Source organism: Phocoena sinus, chromosome 4, assembly GCF_008692025.1.
Source record: "Phocoena sinus isolate mPhoSin1 chromosome 4, mPhoSin1.pri, whole genome shotgun sequence".
Classification (NCBI taxonomy): domain Eukaryota; kingdom Metazoa; phylum Chordata; class Mammalia; order Artiodactyla; family Phocoenidae; genus Phocoena; species Phocoena sinus.
In genome coordinates, this window is record NC_045766.1 from 7879842 (window position 1) to 7905592 (window position 25751).

At 39.3% G+C, this 25751-nt stretch overlaps 1 pseudogene; it reads right to left on the reverse strand.

Moving 5' to 3' along the window:
- Positions 1 to 6264: 6264 nt before the first annotated feature.
- On the reverse strand, positions 6265 to 16177 carry LOC116753171 (annotated as a pseudogene).
- Between the last annotated feature and the right edge of the window lie 9574 nt (positions 16178 to 25751).

Sequence of the window (25751 nt, forward strand, 5' to 3'; positions counted from 1 at the left end):
TAGAAAATATCTAGCACTTTCATTAACTCCTTCAAATAAACTGATTTCTGAGGCAGGTTTTAATGGGAGTGATGCCAAATCAGACCCACCTGCTCCTAGGGTCACCCCAGAGCCCACGTAAGGGGCCCAAGCAGAAATCTGGAGCCCAGCAATTTCCCTCCTGCCTTCCCCCTCATGATGGGTTCAGCTGGCTTTTGACTGTCGTGGCTCAATAGGCCAGGGAAAAAGCAGAGAGAGGAAAAAAGAACTTCCCAAATTATTGGCTACCAGCAGTCCATAATACGTGACACTTGATTCAGCCGCAAAGATGTGCAGCATACTATGCTACATAAGCCCAGGGTTTGGACCCAGAAACAGGGCCACCTGTAAAACACATTCCCAAATAAATGGCCCATAGAAAAGATAAGCCCCCACCAAATCTAAATGTGTCGGTACCAAGTGGCATTTCAGCGAAAGCTGAAAACCCACCACCAGACTTGCAATATACCTGAAAGAAAGCATTGTTTTCTCTTTGTCTATGTGGGTTTGTTGCAGTTTCTCTCTACCTTTTATTTTATGTTCAACCCAGAATCCAGAAAGGCTTCAGAAATCCTGCCTTGGAAGCAACTCCATTCCCCTGACAAGTCTACTATTCGATTATAATTCCTCGCAGATTTCCTGTTAGGGGGGGCCTCTGCTGAATTAGAAGCATCTTGCCTTCTTCCACCTGTAACGATTTCCCACTCAACTGTAAGACAATGGCCATGATTGATCTAATGAGGGACTGGAAAATCCAGCTGATTGCTATAAATAGTTGAAAGCAAAAACTTGTGCTTGGCTTCCCAAAGAATTTCTCATCAACTCTGGTACCCTAACCTAAATAGGTAAGCATCCTCCTGGCAAATTAGGTGAGACACGTAAGCTTTATCTTGGTGGGAGTTTATCCAGAGGGCAAGGCAGAATTCAAGCCGAGAGAGATGACTGACAGAACATTCACGTTTTAAAGCAACAATCATATGTCATCCTATATGTCTCATGAAGGCAAAATTCATTTTTTTAAACAGAAAACAGTTTCAATAAATGCAAGTGTGCATGAGACCAAACAGTTTTTTTAATGGCTGTTGTTTTTTAAATATTTGAAGTCCAGTGGAAAGTCTTTGTGCATTCATTTGTTAAAGAAAATAGCATGCTGTAAATGTACGTTAAAGTAATTCACATAAAGTCCCCTGAAAATCATATAATTTTTTTCCTCCCTCCATCTTTTAGGACTGTGTTTCTCTTTTTTTTGTTTGTTTTAAGGAGTTGATTTCTTTTTTATTTATTTTTGGCTGCATTGGGTCTTTGTTGCGGTGTGCAGGCTTCTCATTGTAGCGGCTTCTCTTGTTGTGGAACATGGGCTCTAGGCGCACGGGCTTCAGTAGTTGTGGCACGTGGGCTCAGTGGTTGTGGTTTACACGCTCAGTAGCTGTGGCGCACAGGCTTAGTTGCTCTGCGGCATATGGGATCTTCCCGGACCAGGGCTCCAACCCGTGTCCCCTGCATTGGCAGGTGGATTCTTAACCACTGTGCCACCAGGGAAGCCCGAGACTGTGTTTCTTAATCGAAGTTGCATGTTAGAATCATCTGATGCCAAGCCATTCCCCAGATCAATTACATCAAAGTACAGGGCTTGGAATCCAGGAATCACTTTTTTAACTCTCCAGGTGATTCTAATGGGCATCCAAGTTTGAGAACCAGTTATTGTACTAGAGAGTCTCCAATAATAGCATGGAGAAATGTTCTCCTCCTGGCCAATGTGCACAAAAAAAAGGGTCAAGTAAAACTGTCCCTACCTCCCTACCTCTTGGCTGGGAGTTAACTGGGGATTAAGAGTTCATCATATGCATGCCTGGCCTCACTCTTGGTCGCTGCTAGAGCCTCTGGGGGTCACTTCCACCCCTTGGATATGGCCCCAGAGTGTTTAAGTAACTTCCCTTAACACCACTAGCCAGTAAGTGGCACAACCAGATTTCAGATCAGGCCAGTGTCAGCCCCAGAGTCCATGCTTTTTATCATTCCAAAAACAAAGGTGGAATGCTGGGAGTCCATGAGCCATACCTAGCCCAAGACATGCTTTATTTGGCTTACACAGAAGTCTAAAAATGTTTAAATGTGTGTGCCTATATGGTGAATGTGTGATCTTCAGTTTGTTTTAATCCCATCTACTCCCGACTTTCTTCCCCTTGAGCATATTTTAATCATTTAACAGCTTGGCCTCTGTGGGCATTTGAATTCACATTCCTGGCCTAAGACAAGAGGGACATTTAAAATTATGGTGAAGTCACGAAAACGTGAATGCTGCCACATACTTCCCTCTGTTACACGTTGATTGATAAAGACTAAAGTCACCCATTCCTATCTGGAACTGAGGCTCCTTACCAATGCATTCAGTTGTTCACTTGTTCCTTCACTCATTCACTTCCCACTAGGTAGAAGACACTTTGTAAGGAGCAGTAATCCAAAAGGACAGGAATGAGCATGTATGTTCCATTAAGGTCCAGGCATTTAGCTGGGCATTTTGCAGACATATTTTCAGCTAACATTTGATCCATTCAGCAACCCATCTGATACTACTAGTATGAATATTTTACTGATACAGCGAACGGAGAGTATGAGAAGCTGAGGCATTTTCATTCCTTTATTTAATAAATATGAACGAGCAACTGCCTCATGTCACTGTTCTAGATGATGGTGACCCGAGTTTGAACAAAACCGTTCATTGCTGACTCTCCATCAGCTGGAGCCATCTCGTATCAGCTTGCAAGAGCTGATTATTAGAATTTCAAGAATTTTGCAAGCCAGTTGTTAAGTTACGGGTAACTTAAAATCAGTCACGTCAGAAGTATCTACATCATGGAAAGCAAGTAAAACTATAAATCAGGACTTTCATTTTTTTGAGAGCCAGTCTACAATAATTTATGAACTCTCAGAGTTTGAAATCAGAATCTAGACCTGAGTGCCTCTGAAACCAGGGCCATTTCTATTCTGTAGCTGAATAAGGATGTCTCCACGTTCAAGAAGGCTACAACAGGGAGAGGGAAACACATCAACCTCATGAACCCACACTCTGGTGTAGACGCCTGGATTTGAATCCCACCAGCTACTTACCAGCTGTGTGACCTTGAGGATGTAAGTTAATATCTCTTTGCCTGTTTCCTTCTCTACTAAGCAGGATAATAACAGTTACTTCACTGGGTTGTGTGAAGATTAGTCTTTATACTAATATATACACTTTAGTGTATATATTACACTTTATATATAGTATGTATTTACACTTTATATATATAATTATAATATTTATTAATATTTATTAATATTTATTATATATATTTATAAAATAACATAAATTTATACTTTATATATATATTTAAAGTATATTTTAAGTATATATTTATACTTTATATATCCCCTATATATAATATAAAGGGGATAAAACATTGCCTATCACTTGGTAAGAATTGTGTAAATGTTAGTTATTATTATTTAAAACAATAAAAACAGCAAATGAACATTTGTATTTGTACAAGTGTTTGTACCTGAGAGAGGAAAAGAGAAGATTTTGAGTGTATGTGGGAGAGAATGCTTTCTCTCATTCCCTTCCACTTTGTTAAATTGTATTAAAAGCTCTTACAACTTTTGAAAAATTGCAGGAACCAATTGATTTGACTATGACTTTTCCATTGAAGTGGTCAAAGAGAAAACTGCCTTGTCCGGCTGGAGATTCATTCAAATCCAATTTACACTGTATTCAATTTACATTGCTACATGCTAGCATATGCTCACCAAGACTCCCAGAGAGTTGGAGAAACACAGAAGCTGGCGCCTTCTCTTTATCCACTGACCTGACCATGTAAATCAGTCCATTTTTCATTCCACTTTTCTCTCATTCTTTGAAAGCAGATATTTTGAGTATTTAAAAATGTTAAAAACTTATAATCAACGGTAGTGTGTCATTTATTTTTTTTCTTTTCTTTTTTTTTTTAATGTGATTTTTGTTTGTTGATTATACCAGCACTTTCTTTTTAAAAAAAAAGAACCATGTCGTTACAGGCCACTGAAATATATAAATATTGCTATTCAAAGCCATTCATCTGATGGGAACAATTCTTATATAAAGAGAGTTGAGAAGGGGAGAGAGGATCCAAGGAAAAGAGAGACATTTAGTCATCTATCAAGATGTGAGTCCCTGAACACAACTGATAACAGGCATGTTTGTTTCAATGAAAATTCAACAAGAAATAAGCTTTTATTTTAAAAATCAGAGTTATGATAGGTTAATAATAAGAAAGACTTGAGCAATCTTTCCAGAAGTGGTCACATAATTTGTCAACTGAAGATTGAAAGTTTTGTTGTTGCTAATAAAGTAACTCAATCTTATATCCACAAAGATCAGCAAAAATGGCAACTTGGACTGTCCCAGAATTTAAGTTCATAAAGGGTGAGTGTGTCATATTTAGTGTTGTTTATTTCCTTAGAGTTCAGATTAAGCAGTCATTAATTCAATCAAAATACTTAATATTATTACTTCATATAAAATGCTCCATAGCCTCTGTACACATCAAAGTGTATAATTTACACAAAAATCATTACTTGCCAATATTTGGGAACCTTGATAGTAAATCAAGATGCTATCTAGTCTAGCCAGCTAGAATGAAATTTCTTTTCTTCCTTCTCTGGGAACTGCTTTCTCTCAGCCTTTGTCAAAGACTTTGTCAAAATTTTAGGCTAGGTAGATGTGCAGTATATACTAATGATGTAGAATAAATTATTCTGAATGCTGTAATATCCCAATGTCCAACTGTTCTGAAACTTTCTGCCTAGAATCTTAATGATATGATTCAACTCAGAGTCCAAAAGAAGGGAAAGTTATTGAAAAATGTACAAAAAAGATTTAAGCTAACAGTTGGAGAAAGTTACATAGAACGAAATAAATTCTTGAACTGATAAGAGAATTAATGGTAACTTCTAAAGGAAGCAGATTGAAAGTTTCGCTCTCTTCTTTCTCATAATCTCTTATTCTTTCTTTTGAAATTTTGAGCCATTTGGAGGATTTTTTGAAGACTAAAATTTTAAGGATTTGTTTTAGCTATTTTTTTAATCTTAAGAGTGACAAAATTTTGTGTGGTTCACCTCCACCCGAACAATCAACTGAATTTGTTTTTGTTGTTTACTGCAGTACTTTTATTTCCCTCACAATGACCAAATGTTGTTGGGACCAGATGTTCTCATGTGACAGTAGAAAACCAACATATGTTGTCATCTCTTAAAGAATTGGGAATTGCATACAAAAACCTTACATAAATTCAAAGGATGAATACATTTATAGATGTAAATGCAAACCATTTTCCATCTCAAGGGAAGTAACAACCACCAGGTATTCTGGCAGGAAATTGTGAGGTAAGAAAGGAAAGTGGGTTCTAAGGTTGGGACCTTCCCAACCCCGTCGGACACCAAAGACAAATGCCAGCTGGCTCAGGACTCTGGCCAGCCTCTAAAGAAATCCTGGAATAAGCAGCTCTTACACACGAATACCCTGCACAGGTCAAGAAACACATGGGCTCGCAAATTCTCATCAGGACCATGGGTTTTTCTTCCACAAACATGTTCTCACCTCAGCCAGGTAGTGACGGAGCTGCATGTATTGGGGGTTTAAATCAAAGTTATGTAAAGGATATTAAACATAGACCAAAGGAACAGTTAACGTAAACAGAAGGTCAAAATCAGCAAGTTGTACAATCCAGAGCTGATAGCAGATACAAACTTCAAGGGCAAATTTCTTTTCAAAGGCTTATTCCAGTTTCATGAGGCTAGCATGAGGTGTGCACACTTGCCAGGGCAAATTTATACTTTTGAACGAACTTATGCAGCAGTGGACAATGGAGGGGCGGGCCTTGTCATACTCCTGCTTGCGGATCTACATCAACTGGAAAGACAGGATGGAGCCCCTGATCTGCACCTAGTACTTGTGTTCAGGAAGAGGGTTGCTCTTTTTTTTGTGTGTGGTACGCGGGCCTCTCACTGTTGTGGCCTCTCCCGTTGCGGAGCACAGGCTCCGGACGCACAGGCTCGGCGGCCATGGATCATGGGCCCAGCCGCTCCGCGGCATGTGGGATCTTCCCGGACCAGGGCATGAACCCGTGTCCCCTCCATCGGCAGGCGGACTCTCAACCACTGCGCCACCAGGGAAGCCCAGGAGGGTTGATCTTGATCTTGATCCTGCTGGGAGACAGTGCCAATGATCTCCCTCTACATCCTGCGGGCAGTGTGGGGTACATGATGGTCTCCCCAGACGTCACCCTTCAGGATGGGGTTGAAGGTGATCTCCCGGATGCCACAGGACTCCATACCCAGGAGGAGGGTTGGAAGAGCACCTCTGGACCCCAGAACTGTTTACTGTGGATGCTGATCACCTGACGGTCGGGCAACTCGCAGCTGTTCACCGGGAGGAGGAAGAAACAGCCGTGGCCATCTCCTGCTCCAACTCCAGGGCTACGTGGCAGAGCTGCCCCTTGATGTCACGCATGATTGGGCGGTGATGGTGAAACTGCGGTCACGCTTTGGGAGCATCTTCACGAGGTAGTCGGTCATGTCCTGGCCACCGTAGTCTAGACGCAGGACGGCGTGGGGTGGGGGGGGAGGCACGTACTCCTAGTAGATGGGCACAGTGTGGGTGACCCCGTCTCCAGAGTCCAGGACAGTACCAGTGGTGTGGCCAGAGGCTACAGGGACAGCACAGCCTGCACGGTCATGCACACGGCCGGAGTGTTGAAGGTCTCGAAGGAGATCTGAGTCATCTTCTCAGGATGGGCCTCAGGGTTCAGGGCGGCCTCGGTCAGCAGCAGGAGGTGCTCCTTGGGGACCACACGCAGCTCATTGTAGAAGCTGTGGTTGGTGCCTATCTTCTCCATACCACATCGTCCCAGTTGGTGATGATGCTGTGCTCCATGGGGCACTTGAGGGTCAGGATGCTGAGCTTTGCTCTGGGCTCATCGCCCACGTGACTGTCCCAAGCCTACCGTGACACCCTGTTGTCAGGGGTGGCCAATGGTGGACGGAAACTCGTTCCCCCGAGAGGCGTCATCTCCAGTAAAGCCAGCTTTGCACGTGCCCGAGCGATCGTGGGTGAGGGGCATAGAGATTTCTTCTTTGCTAGTGATGGGCCGAGGCAGCGGCAGCGTGGAGCAGCCAGAGGACCAGCAGAGGCTGTCTGGTGCGGCGAGTCTTCAACTAGATTTAACTGAGCAAACGCTGCTGGAATGCCTAGGCTGTGTGGGATGTTTATGAGCCAGGGTCATGCCTTCCAGAAGATTAGATGCTGACAGACACAGATACAGGCATCATATACTTAGGAATGAAGGACACTGAGAATAACCAAATTAACATCTCTGAAGAACAGATTCTGTTGTTTCTATGTTCATTTTTTTCTGGTGATAAATGATTATAGAAAACCTGGAAAATTCAGAAAAATCCTCCAAACACTAGAAACCCTCACCTACCCGCTGCCCCCCCGCCTGATAATCACCCCAGATGTTTTGTTTGTTTGTTTGTTTTCCCAGATGTAAATATAGTCTGCTAACCTGAAAGAGAAATGAACAAGGAAGGTTAAGCATGAGAACTGTGTTAAAGGCAGAGCTGATAACATTTGACAACTGATTGAATGTGCTGAGAAGGGAGTCATCAAGAATAACCATAAGTTTTGGGCTTCCGTGGTGGCGCAGTGGTTGAGAGTCCGCCTGCCGATGCGCGGGACGCGGGTTTGTGCTCCGGTCCGGGAAGATCCCACATGCCGCGGAGCAGCTGGGCCCGTGAGCCATGGCCACCGAGGCTGCGCGTCCAGAGCCTGTGCTCCACAACAGGAGAGGCCGCAACCGTGAGAGGCCCACGTACGGCAATAAAATAAAATAAAATAAATAAAAAGAATAACCATAATTTTCAAAACTAAGCAACTTGGTGCACAATGATGGAATAAACCACATAAGGAACTTGAGAAGAGCAGAAGTCTTCCAGGAAAGGAGAGGTGTCAGTTGAACTATTTGAAGTGGATGTAACAGCAGTAGAGTCACAATGAAATCCTAATAGATGGTTGGTTAGGTAGAATAAATACTACCAGTAATATTCTTAAGGTATTCATATTTAAGTTGGCCATTGAAATCTATTTTTAAAGGTCACTTTAAACTATACATTACAAACTCTGAATTGTGCTGAGAATTAAAGACACTGAAATTATATTTTGATCCTGATCATCAGCTCAGATGAATACATTATATATATAGTGATCCTACCATTATCTTTGGTATAAAGTTATAAAGAGATATGCAATGAATATTCCTCATTCATAAATAATTCTCACTAATGTTTACCAATAATTTCCAGTCTCAAGCACCTATGAAAATATCAATTTTTAAAACTCCAAGCTCATGGGCCTTGTTCTGTTCTACAGATGAGACAACAATGTCACCAAGAACTGAAAGGTCTTAACAGTGAAAACAAGTCATATTGCTAGAACTGACACTTCGAAGCCTGGAGCCAAAAAATGCTTACTGAGCCACTGTGGCTACCAGTCTAAACAGGAAAGTTTGATAAGTATCCATTCTCACTCTTTTTCTTTTTTCAGACCCTTAAGGACTTTCTTTCTGCAGACTCAGTTGACTAGGATCCTATGCAAATAAATAAGTACTAGATACCATTGGTTATCTACTCAATTTTCATTTTTCCCTTGTTCCTTGCTATCAGTTTCCTATTTTGTTCCTGTAGACCAGGACTTCAGACCTGGTGGATAACTTTTGATTGGCCTAAACCAATGAAGATAATTCACTTCATTTTGCTAATCATTGGTCTAGGTGAAGGCATGTGATACAGTTCTGGTCAATGAGATGTAAGAGGAGTTATGTTTCTGGGTTCTGGAAGTGTTTGCCTCCTCAATAAAAAAGCATTGAGAGTAGAAAGACCATTTGCCCCCCACCTCTCTCCATCCCTCTGGGGACACGATTATTTTGATCTTCAGCAGCCATTTTCAACCATACGAAAAAAAAAAAATCAGAAATATGCTGAGGATAGCAGTACAACAAAAATCAGAAAGTCATAGATCTTTTATGACATCTCTAGAATGAGCTACCAACCCCGGAATTTATACCGCCAAACTTTCTTTTATGCTTAACCGTTAATTGACTTTATACTTGAAGCTATTGTCAGCTATAACTTGCAGTGAAGAGCAATCCTAATACTGTTTGTAAAGCACCTTGCATAGCGGAGGCACTCAACAGATTTTAATTTAAATAAAATTAATAGGCAATCCAAAGATCACTAGGCTCAGAGGCACATTGTAGAGCTCAGATTTAGTCTAGCTGAAGAGTATGTCTGGGATAGGGACCCAAGTCCCAAAGTCCAGCATCCTTCGCGTAACACCAGCTTGCTCATTACCTATATCAGGGTGTTGGCTTTTGTTTTTAGATTTGTTCTTCAAGTGGTTGGATGCATGCCTTGAAACAGCCCAGGTTGCCGAGTTCCTGCAAGCTCCACCCCCCCCATCTACATGACTGGACACTCTTCATCAGGCTAATTTTCACTCCTCTGAGCATCGCTATGTACCATCATTCACCACTACATCTTCTCTTCCTGCTTCTTTCTATGGCCTTAAGAACAACCATGTTGGAGTGGAATAAACCGGAGCCTAGCAGGGTAAGAGAAATGGAAAAGGAACAGAGGCCTGAATAGTCCATTAGCTGGCTAATCCATCTGTGAATAGTTCATAAACTGACTAATCTGACCCTACCATCCTGCCTATATATCTAGTAAAAAAGAAAGGAGCCTTCAGGCAGCTAGCCTTTTCACTTCTTCCAACGAGTTCCAATATCTCAGGGAAAAGCCAAGAACTGTTCCCACCACCACCACATCCACGGAGCATGGAAGAGACAGACATTCAGTTATATGATCTTCTCTGTGGTTTCACTGGTGACAGTAAAATACTTCAGGCAGAGGAAACAAAACATCAAAGGATTCAAAGGAAATGAGGTCATCAGAGTCAAGTCCCCAGTGTTCCCGGGAAGAGAATATTCATGGTTGAGAAAAAAGACACAAAAACAAAACATTTATTTAAAAATCTGATTCTAGATCTTCCTTCCTTCTCAAGGACAAAAGTATGCATTTCTCAGTCCCCTCTGTGGGCTCACAGAATAGAGATCCCAAGTCATAGAAAAGGAAAACAAGACTGCAACTTTTTGTTAACCTGGTTTGGAAAGATAGGTAAACACCAGTGTTATCTGTTATTGATGTGCTATCTGTCTTTGATATGGGAAGTCTATATTCTAGGGAGAAAAAGGTTTGATCCATAGAATGTCCCCAGGTAGCTGATAATGGGACAGTGACATAAGTGAGATTTTTTAAAAATTTGGTGAGATTGGGAATCAGGTAACCAGTATCCACATCAAAACTTTGAAGAGGAAGATCTCTGTCACTCCACGTCATTATCTGTTGAGTGTTTTTAACCTGAGATGTTTTCCCCCTTGAATGAGAAAGAAAACTCTAATGGAATAAAAGCAGGTGTGTCCTAAATGCTTTTAGCATTTATTCTTTCATTCTCCACACCTTCAATCTTTTGCTAAAGTTTCACCCCTCTCCTGGGCACAGGGGCTCATAGAAGAATCGGGCAAAGCCTCTGCCCACAAGAGTTTGCAGATTTGGGGACAAAATTATTCATCTAGAAGCCTTGAATTAATTATATCTGGGCACTACTACTTGCCTTAATAAAGCACATAGAATTCAGTAGAACGTGGCAGCCAGAAGAAAGCTTAGGGAGCTGTCCGTGAAGGGGAGAAAGAAGGTAAGGAAAAGTTTGAGTGGCCCATCGTCGGCTTTAACCTTCTCTGAATAATTAAAAGCCCGTCTACTCCAAACTGGCCCCTCCGAACGAGAGCCCACCACTTAGTAGAGGTGCTCAATAATATTTATTAAAGGGATAAATGAGCCCTTTCTGTGTTCAAATACATAAAAAGGCAACTCCATCTCTGAGAGGTGACAGTTCAGACGGTGAAGTCTCCCAATCTCTAGTTCATAGCTTTGTCAGACACAATGCCATACAAGGGGAAATAAACATTTTGTCATTGATCTAGACCTCTCTTTGTCATTCACGCTGGTGGCTCATCATTCTTTGACCCGCTTCATAAATTTTCATAGAGATTTTTTAAGTAAATATTTTACTGACACGTAACACGCAAACAGAAAAATGCACAAATGGTAATGGTACAGCTCAAAGGATTTTTGCCACGTAATCATACCTGGTTAACCAGCATCTGGATTAAGAAGCAAAGATTACTAGCACCCAGATTCCTCCCTCATGACTCTGCCTTTACCTGTTCCCCTTCCCCACTCCCACCAACACACACATACACACACAAAGGTGGCAACTCTTCTGATTTTTATCACTATAGATTATTTCTGATTGTTTTTAGTTTTATATAAATAAATTATTAATGGGGTATCTTTTTGAAACTAGTTTCTTTCACTCAATATTATATTTGTGGGACTTTTTCCTATGGTAGTGTGTATTTATTACTGCCTCATATTCCACCTGGTGTATACACATACATTCATGTGCCCACCTAAATAACAATTTATTCATACTTCTACCACTGAAGGACAGTTAGGTTACTCTCATTTTGAGCTCTTAAGAATGTAGCTGAAAAACCATTCTAATTCATATTTTTTGGTGCATATATGTACCTATTTCTCCTCAGTATATACCAAGAAGTGAAATTGCTGGTTTAATTATAAGTATATGTTAAACTTTATTAGAAACTGCCAGTTTTCCAAAGTGGTTTCACTAATTTACATTTCTATTAGCAGAGAATGAGCATGCCAGTTTGTGCTTGCCAACACTTAGGATTGTCAGTTTTTGTTTTGTTTTTAGCCATTCTGATGGATACATGGTATCCCACCATGGTTTTAATTTGCTTTTCCTGATGACAAATTGTATTGAACACTTTTTCATATGTATGTTGGGCCATTTCGATAGATAATTTCTTCTGTAAAGTGTCTTCAAATCTTTTGCTGTTTTTAAAATTGGGTTATTGCTCTTTTTTGTTGATGAATACAATTTCTTTATGTATTTGGGATATGAGTCCTTTGTCATACTTTTGCACTGCAACTTTGCATTACCTTTTGACTTTCTTAATGATGTCTTCTAGTGAGCACAAATTCTTCATTTTAATGAAGTTCAGTGTATCAGTCTTCTTCCTTTACATTAGTCCTCATGTCCTGTTTAAGAAATCTTTGCCTACCCCAGACTCATGAAGATCTTGTTGTGTGTTATCTTCTAGAACTGTGCCATCCATTAGGGTTGCCACTAGCCAGATGTGACTATTTAAAATTAGATGAATGAAAACTAAATAAAATTCAAAGCTAATTTCCTCAGTTGAACAAGCTGTATTTCAAGTGGTCAATAGCATTATGTGGCTAGTGGACAAGGGCTTTTCCATCTTCATGGAAAGTTCTATTGGACAGCACTGGTCTAGAAGTTCTGTTGTTTTAACTTTCACATGGTTATCCACAATCCACCTGGAACTAATTTTTTTGTATAATGTGAGGTAGGGACATTTAATCTTTTATTGGACCCACTGATGGGATATTTGGCAATCAGGATTGTTTGCCTGAGAATAGAAATACACTTTCATTGTGTTACACCACTGAGATTTTAGTGTTTGTTTTAGCAGTTAGTGTTGCTTACATTAATAAATAGAGTCTACAATGTCACTGGTCTCCATCTTCCACCTCTTTTTTTTTTTTTTTTTTTTGATGAGGACCATTTTTAAAGTCTTTATTGAATTTGTTACAATATTGCTCCTGTTCTTTGTTTTGGCCTTTTGGCCATGAGACATATGGGATCCTAGCCCCCCAACCAGGGATCAAACTTGTACCCTCTGCATTGGAAGGCGAAGTCTTAGCCACAGGACCACCAGGGAAGTCCCTTCCACCCTTTCTTAACCTTAGGTTTCAGTGCATGCTTTTTTTGGGTTAGGACTTCTAATTCCTATCCTACTTTTTCTTCCTTCTCACCAATTCAATTTAGATGTCTTGGGACCCAATTTGTAGAACTCCCTCCCTTCTTTCAGTCATTGAAATGAGGGGCACATATATTGATACACACACAGGATAAGATATTCTTTATTGAGCATCTGCCATGTTTGAATTGCTCTTCACCAATGTCTAACTCTTCCTCACCAGATTTCATAAGAATACTATCCCACACCTCCCTAATCTGATTGGTTCCACCAGAATATAACCTGATCATTGTGGACATGTTCATGCTTCCCACGGACTTTACAGGTTGGAGAACAAGTCCAAGACCTGCCTCTCATAGATACCTCTTTAATCAAAAGCTGCCACGAACTAAAGGCTTACCATGCAGTATATAAAATGGGAACCCTATGGAAAGAGAAGTCCCATATCCCTTGAGGGGGCTGGATCAGACGCCTCAGGAGGGTAGAGGCTGGTCACTTGGGCCAACGCTAGAGCAGAGCTCTGGGGGTTCTTTGGAGCCCAATAATTACATGAAGTTGACACTAGCAGTTGGATCACAAATGCAAGGCAAAGGAGAGGTGTTGTCAGTCAAATATGGAAAGCTAAATTTATCTTCCGTTGCCCTAGGTTGAGTTCTCCAGAAGTAGTAATTCAGAAACAGCCCGTGAAGGAGCCAAAGAGTCCAGCCTTTGTTTTTACTGGGTGATCCTGAGCATGACTGAGTTTGTCCGGGCTACAGGTACAGAATCAGAACAGACTGATTGGATGATTTGATCTGTGTGACTACATTATGTAAATTCCCAAGTAATTGTGCTTCTGCATGAGAGTTCTACAATCTAACAACCACATCCTTCCTTCATTCTCAAATGTTTTTGCATATCACCATGGGTCAGACACTGCCTGAAGAATGAAATGAACGAGACTGACATTGTCTCCACCTTCATGGACTTACAATTTAGTAGGAAGAAATGAAAGTTCAGAGAGGCAAAGGAACTTGCCTTAAGCTACATAGCTAGAGAGAGTCAGAGCTAGCATCTCAACCCAGGTAACCAGATCCCACACCAGGTAGTTTAATCTAGCTGTCTCCCTGAAGATGTCAACAATCAAGTCATGCATGGCAATATAGAAGCAATGGCCACATTTTTCTCCCTCCCTAAAAAGTCTTCTTGGGAAGGTGGGAGAGAAAAGTTAAATGAATTTAATTATCTTTTTAGCAATTTTGAGAGAGGTGTTACTTTTCCATTAAAACACAATTATAAAAACTGAGCAAAAATTTTAAACCAAATTCAACTTTTGTGTAGAGAGCACCAGACCAAAAGACCGTCCTTTCCCTTTTATAAACAACTTTTGCAGGATGTGAAAAGACTTGGTGATAAGTGTATAATTTTACTCATCCTTTAGAAGCAGCTGAAATGTAGAAAAAACAGAGAGCTGGCTTAGAACAGATCCCCTGCCTTGGCTTCAGCTGCCTAAATGTGGTCATTTCAAGAGAGATTCCCAAAATTAATTATGTTTTCCTGTAAAATATAGCATTAATTGTAAGTGTAGAGTATTAAAATGGAATGTATAATATACTACTCAGATGGTTTGTTGTTGTTTTATTCCAAATAAGTGTACTGCACGTGATGTCCCTGTAATCATATTAATTATTTATCACTCTATGTGGAGAAAATAGCAGTTATAATAAAGTGTAAAAGGGTTATTAGCATTTCTGAACAATAAATAAAGTGGAAGTTTTTAGATCAATGTGATGAATATATTAAGTTAAAATTCTTTTTTGCCATAACAGTTGATAGGATTTTATGGACCAATCTCGTGAAAGTGTTATGAAGATTTAAAAAGAAATATATTAAATAAAAATAAAATCTATTAAAGAAGGTAATTTTAAATATTTGATAATATAATTAAGTCTTATTAATGTAACATTCTTTATTTTTCAGCTTAAAAATGCACAGGATTGTCACCTCTTTTATTTTAATCAGACACCATGCCTGTTGTAATTATTTGTTATGTATTTTCATTAACGTTTGATGAATATTAACTGTTCGAGATAAAAATATATATATATTTTTTAGCTATGATGACTAACAGGGGCTACTTCACAGCTAGCAGATAGAGAGCCTGAAAGGAAATGGGGGAGCTGTACCCCCAGCTCTCCTGGGCCAAGGGCAGGACACTATCAATAAGGCCTTAAAGTTTCACCTTCTGCTTCCAAATGTACAGGACCATGGCTTTGCCATGCCTGGGAAAGCCAGTCTTACCATCATCTGAGAAGCACAGGGTTCAGAACAGAATAGCAGTGGATTCAAACTCAGCTTCTGATCCTTACCCTCTTTTATTTTGGGGCAAGTTGCTAACACCCGGAGCCTCAGTTTCTTGATCTATAAAATGAGAATCATAACACCTTTTTTTGCAGGTTAGCTGTGAGAATAAGAAAGAGTAAATATATAGCTCCTGACTCAGAGGAGATGCTGAATAAGGAAAAATAATAATAATTTGATGCTCGCGTACTTAAAACGATGGGAAAGAAGGCCTTAGTGTGGGTTCTGATTCAGCTTAGCTGGAGAAAGAAGAAAGTAATATTGTATATCCGATGGCACAGTTCTTTTTCAAAGAGCATGCATTAAAAATGAGTGAGAACCCGTATGCTATACCATTAGGAAAATTAAAAGACAAGCCACAGACTGGAAGAAAATATTTGCAAATCATATTTCTGATAAATGACTGTATTCAGAATATATCAAGAACTCTTACAACTCAATAAGGAGACAAAACCTTAATTAAAAAGTAGGCAAAATGTTTGAATAGACGTTTCAACTAAGAAGACACACAAATGGCCAAAATGCATGTGAAAACACGCACAGCAGCATCATTAAGAAAATGCTAATTAAAACCACATTGAGTCTTTTATACCCACACTGCACACTAAAACAACTAGCAAAAAGAATGACAATACCCAGTGTTGGTGAGGATGTGGAGAAATTGGAAACCTCATGTATTTCTGGAGGAAATGTAAAATGGTGCAGCCACTCTGGAAAACAGTTTGGCAATTTGTTGAAACTCACCATATGACCCAGCAATTCCACACCTAGGAATCTACCCAAGAGAATTCTACCTGTCCTCCTCCAATTGCAGCATCTGTCATCATACCTTTAGTGTTTTTTCACATCTATTCACTCCAAATTCCCTAGAGCCCCAGAGAAAGAGGTTTAAAAAATGGGTGGATTTACATACTAGTCACAAATAAGAAGGCTTCAATGAAGAGCTAAGACAGTTTCAACCCATCAGCTAAATTATTTCCAATTTACTGTCCCTTCATATGTCAAATCTGTTTAAGGATTAAATTACAGAATTTTCCCCTTTTACAGGCACAATGAATGTTCCACACCCAAGAGAATACACAGGAAACTTAACAACATCTATTGATCATGATACAATACAGAGATAAGTGAGGTCGTTACCTTGACACTAGTCTAAAGGGATGAACTGTCTTTCTGGCTAACTGCATGTTGAACTTTTGGCAAACTCCATATTTAAATGATAGCGAGCTTAGTGCTTTAAGCTTCATAAGTGCCTTAACTTTCATAATTTATTTCTCAAAAAAATTGTATAAATAAAGTTACTTAACTGAGCTTTAGGTTACTTATTAAGAAAAAAAATCACATGCCAGAAAGTTGTGTTAAGCCTTGGTTGTTTGTGTTTGGCATTAGAAATTGTGTAGGTTTCATTAAATGAATTGATACGTGTAAGAAAAATGTGTATGCATTGTATACAAGGGGGGAGGGTGTGGAAGGAGGTAAGTGTTATCTTATCATTGACACCTTTGTACAACGTGTATCACAGCTTTCCAAGAACCTTCACACTGAATCAAATTTACAATACAGTCCCCAAATGCAACTTTGGTTCAAGGGACTTACCAGAGAATGAGAAAATGAGTTAGCAGCTAATACTTTCTGATACCAATAAAGATGGTGTACCAAGGGAGTACAGAAGGTGATAAATGCTATCCAGATAAAAGAGAGAGACATATTAAGACTGCCTGCCTCATCTTTGAAATGTTGCAATGGTATGATTCTCTATGTGTGAGCATAATTCTACTAATAGCCTCCGTATCAAAAGATATTTCTACCCCCTGAATATCTGTGAAATACCTCATGGGAGGAAAGCATAAAGATGGAGTGAGGAGAGAAAGAATAGCAACAGACCCTGAACAGAGGCAAACCGAACTACAACCTGCCAATATTGTTTACACAAAACACAGTGGCACTGGATCATTTTTTAAAGACTTGGTTTTGTCTCCTTTTTAATTATGAAGGATAAAATAAAATTGAATGACTGAGAGGAATAAATAGATAATGATGTATCAAGGGTTTTTATATAGAAGCTCCTTATTAAAATGACTGTCTCCTTCAACTGTTTAATCTAATTTCTGCAAGGCAGGTTTTCACTTGTTCTGCTCATATAAATGCACAGGTATTAGAGGTATTATTAAGACACTATGTAGTTCACACCCAGAGCTCGAAGAACTACTTTAACCCTATAAGTGCTCAGTGTATCAACTCTCCACTGTTGGTGTTCTATTTTTTTCTCTTTCTATTCCCTCCCTTCCATGGAAACTTACAATATCTGGCTGACTTCTGGACTGTATTTTAACACTATGTATAAGGCTTACTTGTAATCTCCTCGATGTAATATGTAATTCCAATCCATAACAGATCTTCATTTTAGCACCCTCTCTAACCAGTGTATTGGTCTAGGTTTTAGAGAATACAAGAAAGTTCATTCTTAGTTTCCGTCTTCAGGATACTTAGAGCCACAGGTCTATGATTAAAAAACTCATCCCACCCAATTTCTCAGTATATCAAGCAATGATATAATTTATTGTCCAAACCAGGACATTTTAAAGGTGAAAGCAGATACCACTAATTACACAAGGACAACAGGCATACACTGGAGTGTCTTGTACAAACCTGGACAAATGGTCACCCTATTTATGGGTATACAGACCAAAAAAGCTAAAGAGGTTTAGAGGATAGAGATTTTTCCCATTGGTTGGAACCCCCTTTCCAATCTTGACGTCTTTATTATATATATGACAGCTGAGTCATAAAGTTTCCAGATGGAGTCCTCAGTTCAATAAACATGGATTGTGTGTGGGGTTATAATATTTTGTAGAGGACATCATGTGAGGTCAGGTACACAGGTTTAATTTGAAACTCAAACAAATTGCTTTCACTGTTTTTCATGAAGATTTTGTTTATCCTCACTTTATGTTGTCCTTCTTCCTTCCTATGTTGTCTTTCCTTGACATTTTCTTCAGGGTCCCAATCAGATGCTTCTCTTTCACAAAGCATTTTCTTGTTGGCTAAAACAACTTTTCCCCATGCGGAGCTGAATCTGCATCTTCACTTGGTGGTCTTATCCCGTTCCATCTTTGAATACAGTTATTTACTAGTGGATGTATCACTCTTCTTAAACTTCAGTTTCCACATCATGGTAGCCAACCTCCAAATGGCACCAGTATTCACACCTCTTGTATAGTTCTTTCCTCACCAGACACACACTAAATAGAGCTGACATGTGGAACCAATGAGATATTTCAGAAATAGCAGACTGTGACTTCCCAGACTAGGTCATAAAAGGCACTGAAGCTTCCTTCCTACTCTCTGTTGGATCACTGGCTCTGGGAGAAGCCAAGTGCCATGTCATGAGGACAGTCAAACATCCCTATGGAGAAGCCCATATGGGGTAGAAATGAAGCCTCCTGACAACTTGTCAGGAGTATCGTGAGCCACCCTGGTAGTAGATCTAACTTCACTTATGCCTTCAGATGGCTGTAGCCACAGCAGACATTCTGACTGCAAACTCGTGAGAGATCCTGAACCAGAAGTACCATCAACAAAGCCACTCCTGAATATCTGACCCACAGAAACTGTGAGATAATCAATGTTTATTTAAGCCACTGAGTTTGGGGGTAATTTGTTATTCAGCAATAGATAACTAATATGACAGCTGAAAATATTTAGATATCTGCCTAGCATTAAACATGGTCTCCAGCAGAGTGGACATGCTATAAATATTTGTTGGATTGGATTGAGTTGAACAGATTTATGCTCTAGAGTTGAGCACTCAGTTTATACATGACAAAGCCTCTTAGGAGAGCAGATACTTTCCTGACCTGACAGACCCTGGGTGAGCTTTCAGGGACAATCCACTCATGTAGGAGTAGATATTAATACCTAATAATAGCTAAGATTTTTAAAACAGTTCTTAGATGCAAAACATTGTGAAATATATTGGTCTCACTTTATCTTCACAAAATCCCTATGAATTAGATATTACTGTCCCCACTTGACAACGAGAAAATTGAGACAAATTATAATCGGTACCCTGCCCATGACCACCTAGCCTAGCAAACAGTGAGACTAGGAGTTGAACTCGAACAAAGACTTCAAAGATCATGCCCTTAACATTACATCATCTTGCCTATCAGAAAAATCAATCAATCAGTCAGACCTCTGAATTGTCCTAGTAACAATCTCATAGTAACCTTTCTTAACTTTGGGGGCATTGTTGATAAACCAAACTCTAGACAAGTTGTTCTCAAAGTGCGGAGTCCAGACCAGCAGCATCAACATTATTTGGTTGTTAGAAATGCAAGTTCCTAATGGAAAACAATATAAAAAAGAATGTGTGTGTATGTGTGTGTGTGTGTGTGTGTGTGTGTGTGTGTGTGTGTATTATATATATATATATATATATATATATACAAAAAAGTGAATCACTTTCCTGTACAGCAGAAACTAACACAGCATTGTAAATCAACTGTACATCAATAAAAAAATAAAATAAACCAAAGTAAATAAAAGAAACGTAATTTGCCAAGCCCATCCCATATCCCCTGACTCAGAAACGTGGGGAGTGGGACCCAGCAATACTGTCTTAATAAACCCTCCAGGGGATTCTTGATACAGGCTCAACTTTGAGAATCACTGCTCTAGATTGCCTGAATGTCAAAGGCTGCTGGACCTGTGAAAGAAAAGGGGAAACATGCAGCATGAGCCTGGCACTTTTATCCTGACTTTGGCCCTTCCCCAACTATTGCCCTGAATCAGTCATTTAACCCTTAATAAGCTGAGTGACTGGGCTGCTCAACCTGTGGGCAACTCGCACAAATTGGCAGGATGCTATTGAAAAATATATGCAAATAGGGGGTTTGAGCAAACTTTGATGACACTTTCTATATTCTTTGTTGAATTAGCAAAGCCTTTCAGCAGGTAAGGGACTGTCCCCAGCTCTGGGAATTCCCAAGTAAGAGATAGGACCCTTTCTACCTTGGAAAACCCAAGTCTTAGTGAGGCTGATAGAGTTCCTGAAGAGATTACTCACAAAGATTGGATCCAAAGGAGGCTCATCATAAAAACACAGACATGCATGCAAACACACATACACACACCCCTAAAAACCAACTCATTTAGAGTAGGAATTCTACTAAACCTTTGGCTACATAGTGATATTGCTCTTTTATTTAAACAATAATCATAATTATTATAATTTAAATAACAAATATGCCCAACTTAATGGATTGTCACAATAAACTCTTGGCTTGAATTATGTGTGTTACATGGAAAATGATTACTTTTGAATACTTAATAAATCCTGGTTAAATTTAGATAAGATTTGTTTGTATCTCTTTCCACACTTTCACATAGCTGTGGCTTTGTGTTTTTCTTCTCCAGTTACTGTGAATAACACACTCTCCTGCCTCATTCTTTATTTTTTTAATGAAAAAGAAAAAATTAAAAATTAAGTTAAAATGAAGAACACTTCAATATGCAATTGAAAGATTGGAAACATAACAACACAAATTCTAGGAAGTGCAAGGCTTTGCTTACACTACACACACATTATTCTTTTGTTAATATTTAAATACTTAAAAGTACAGTATAAGCCAAAAATAGCTCAAACATTATGACAATGTTTCAGTAACAAATACCACATAAGGGCTCCACTGAGAAACTTCCACAAAAGGCCCAGTGTCACTTGCTTTGCTTTTATTTATACTAAGCAAAATCAGAGAGGGCCAAACTCAAGTCACCCTGGAAACTTAGTGACAATTCATTGAGAAATATCATCTCTCCTAGTTAGGAGAGTAGGGTTGATTTTCAGGCTGCCTCTTAAGAGTCATTGTTGTAGTGGGTATGAAATACCACTCAAGAATATACTCTAACCCAATGCTTCTAAACTTTTAAAGTACATAGGAATTTAAAGTACATAGGAATTGCCTGGGAGTCTTGTGAATATGCAGATCCTAATTCTGTACACCTGGGGCAGGGCCTGAGCTTTTGTATTGCCAGCCAGCTTCCAAGTGATGTCAATGCTCCTGGTCCCTGGACCACACTTTGAGTAGCAAAACACTATTCCAGCTATTATCCCCAGGACAGACAACCTCTTCCCCAGGAAAAACCTGACAATGAGAAGGACCTCTCCTAAAATTACTTCTTCATTCTTAAAAGGCAAGATAAGCCAGAAATTACTAGAACTCATCAATGAATTGAGTAAAGTTGCAGGATGCAAACTATACGGAAATCTGTTGCATTTCTGTACACTAACAACAAACATTCAGAAAGAGAAATTAAGGAAACAATCCCATTTACCATCACATCACAAAGAATAAAATACCTAGGAATAAACCTACCTACGGAGGTAAAAGACCTTTACTCCAAACACTGTAAGATGCTGATGAAAAAAATTGAAGACAACACAAAGAGATGGAAAGATATACTATATTTGGCAGAATTAATATTGTTAAAATAACCACACTACCAAAGGCAATCTATAGATTCAATGTAATCTCTATAAAAATACTAATGGCATTTTTCACAGATCTGGAAAAGATACTTTTTAAATTTGTATGGAAACACAAAAGACCCCAAATAGCCAAAACAATCTTTAGAAAGAAGAAGAGAGCTGAAGGAATCACATCCCTGACTTCAGACTATACTACAAAGCTACAGTAATCAAAACAATATGGTACTAGTACAAAAACATACATAGAGATAAATGGAACAGGATGGAAAGCCCAGAAATAAACCCATGCACTTATGGTCAATTAATCTATGACAAAAGAGGCAAGAATATACAATGGAGAAAAGACATTCTCTTAAGTGGTGCTGTGGAAACTGGATAGGTAATGTAAAAGAATGAAATTGGAACATTTCTAATACTGTATAAAAAAGAAACTCAAAATAGGTTAAAAATCTAAATGTAAGACCAGAAACCATAAAACTCCTAAAGGAAAACATAGGCAAAACACTCTTTGACATAAATTGTAGCAATATTTTTTGGATCTGTCTCCTAAGACAAATGAAATAAAAGCAAATAAACTTAAAAGCTTTTGCACAGAAAAGGAAACCATCAACAAAATAAAAAGACAACCTACAGAATGGGAGAAAATATTTGCAAATGATATGACTGATAAGGGGTTAATAATATATAAACAGCTCATACAACTCAACATCACAAAAACAAACAACCTGTTTTTAAAATGGGCAGAAGACCTGAACAGGTGTTTTTCCAAAGAAGAAATGCAGGTGGCTGACAGGTACATGAGAAGATGCTCACATCATTAATCATCAAAGAAATACAAATTAAAACCCCTACGAGGCACCACCTCACACCTGTCAGAATGGCCATCGTCAAAAATAACAAAAATAACAAATGTTGGCGAGGATGTGAAGAATTCGGAACCCTCATATACTGTTGGAGGGAATGTAAATTGGTGAAGCCACTGTAGAAAACAGTATGGAGTTTTCTCAAAAAATTAAAAATAGAACTATGATATGACCCAGCAATTCCACTCCCAGCTGTATAACCCCCCCAAAAAAAACCTATTCAAAATGATACATGCACCCCAATGTTCATAGCAGCATTATTTACAATTGCCAAGACATGGAAGCAACCAAAATGTCTATCAACAAATTAATGGATAAAGAAGATGTGGTATATATATATATATAATGGAATATACTCAGCCATAAAAAAGAATGAAATTTGCAACAACATGGAAGGACTTGGAGGATATCATGATAAGTTAAATAAGTCAGACAGAGAAATACAAATTCTGTATGATATCACTTATATGTGGAATCTAATAAATGTATCAGACTAGTGAATATAACAACAACAACAAAAAAAGCAGACTCACAGATACAGAGAAGAAACTAGTGGTTACCAGAAGGGAAAGGAAAGCAGGGAGGAGCAACATATGGGTAGGGGTTTCAGAGGTACAAACTATTATGTATAAAATAAGCTACAAGGATATGTTGTACAACATGGGGAATATAGCCAGTATTTTATAACTGTAAATGGAGTATGAACATTAAAAATTATGAATATTTTACACCTGTAAAGTATAATAAGGTACATTAACTATACTTCAAGTAAATAAAATAAAATAAAATAAAGGCAATATAAGACAATTCCATTATATTCATCACTATTATTTTTAAAATTTGATATAAGGCCTTCATTTCTTGAGGGAAGACTCCCAGGCAATATAGTAGAGCTTATTTTCTGCGTAATCTTGGATGAGATTCTTAACTCTTTGAGCCTCATCCATTTAATTAATATCTAGTGAACTCCATCCAGGTTCCAGTCCATGTGCTATACCCTAGAGATAAAACTGGTGGACTCACAGTCTAGAGAAGATGCATTTGGTAGCAGGTGATTTCAGAGCCTGTGATAAATGCTTTCATAGCGATTAGCCCAGTAGGTCACAGAAGCCCAGTAAGGGAGCCGCTACCCATTGAGACAAATTTGGCAAATACGCAGTCACCAAGTGAAAGGGAAGAACATTTCCATGTGCCTATTATAATATCAGTGGCATTCAATGAATCATGACTCTCTGTGTCGCCACCCCTTTGCAATGTGATGCTGCTGCTTCTTCTATCAAGCAATAGAATCAACTTTTCCCCTGAATCTAAACTGTGACTTGCTCTGACCACTGAGATGTGGAGGAAATGACATGCAGAAATTCTGGAGCTTTGAGACCTTTCAATTCCCATTCCTGCCTCTCGTAACACAGCCATCATGTAAAGAAGCTTGGACTAGATAGCTGAAGGATAAGAGACCATGTGGAGAGACATCCCAACCTTCTTGCCATCTTTACCAAGGCCACAACATGTAGGTGGGGCCATTTTAGACACTCCAGTTCCAGCTGCCCATCAGAAGAATGAATCCACATAAGAAGGCCCAGGCAAGACTGGCAGAACACCCAGCCAACCCACAGAATCATGAGAGCTAATAAATCATTGCTATTTTGAGTTACTAAGTGTTGGGATCATTGGTTATACAGCAATAGATAACTGAAACACCAAGTGAATGAGAGAGAGAGAGAAGTGCATGGAGAAATTTCAAAAACTCAGTATGTCTGGACATTACTGTGTGAAAGGGCAGCAGTATGAATTGGGCTTGCTGAGGAAGGAAAGAAACAAGTCTGTGAAGGGCTTTGTAGAGTGTTTAAATCTTATTCTTAGGCAATTCAGAGCCATAGAAGTGATTAAAGAAGTTTGGAGGGGGGGGATATTGTCAGATTACTCACTTGTAAAAGGGAATGTTAATACTAGTTGCTAACTCCTTCCAGCAGTTTTTAGTCTAGTGAAAATTCAATGAGATATAATGGTAAAAAACACCATGGTGGTGGGGGAGGGTCTCTGCTGAAAGTCCGGACCATGATGGCAAAATAAGAGGTCCCTGAATTTCCTTCCTCCTATGAACATTCTGAATATACAGCTACACACAGAACAATTCCTTCTGAGAGAAATGCAGAAACTAGTTGAGTGACTCCTACCTATCAGGTGACTGAAAAAATACCCACATGAAAATAGGGAGGAAAGGCTGAGACACACTCTTGCCATGAATCCCACCCCAGTACAGTGCCAGCTATCTACTGCTGTGTAACGGTGTAGCAGCATTAAATCAGGAGGGAACCTTCAACTCCCAGGTTCTCCCTGAGGAGTGACACTCCCACACCTAGTGGCCCAACTTTTAAGGCTGCCACCCAAGGGATGGGCCCCCAAATCACATAGTTCAGAAAGCCAGCAGGACTTGCATTCACAAGTCCCACAGGAATAAGCAAAAAAAGGAGTTCTTAACAGACATGTGAACACTTGCTTGCAGCTATTTCTACAGGGCTCAGTGCAGAAGCAGCAGGTGCAAACACCCATATCCCAGTTTATCCCTGGAAGGAGTTTGACTACATGCTTCCAACTGCTACCTGGGAGTTCAGCTTCTAATCAGCCTGTGCTAACTGCAATCCTTCCCTTTGAGATGTATGGGTCTTGGCACACATTGAACTGCTAGGAGTCACCAAGAAGAAAGACTGCAGCTTGGACAATCCCAAAGGTTTGAGAGACAACTAAGAGCTAGAGCAGGGTTGAAGGATAAGTTTCATCTCCTACACAAGATGACTCCTTCAAGGCTGGGAGTGAAAATAGTTTGACTTATAGAACACATTAAGCTGACCAATACATGTATTATGGGGATACCAGACGGAAATGAAAGAATTAAATCACTGTAAATGTATATGCACCCAATATTAGAGCACCTAAATCTATAAAGCAAATATTAACAGTTTTGAAGGGAAAAATAGACAGCAATACAATAATAGTAGGGTACTTCAATACTCCACTGTCAACAATAGATAGATCTTCTCAACA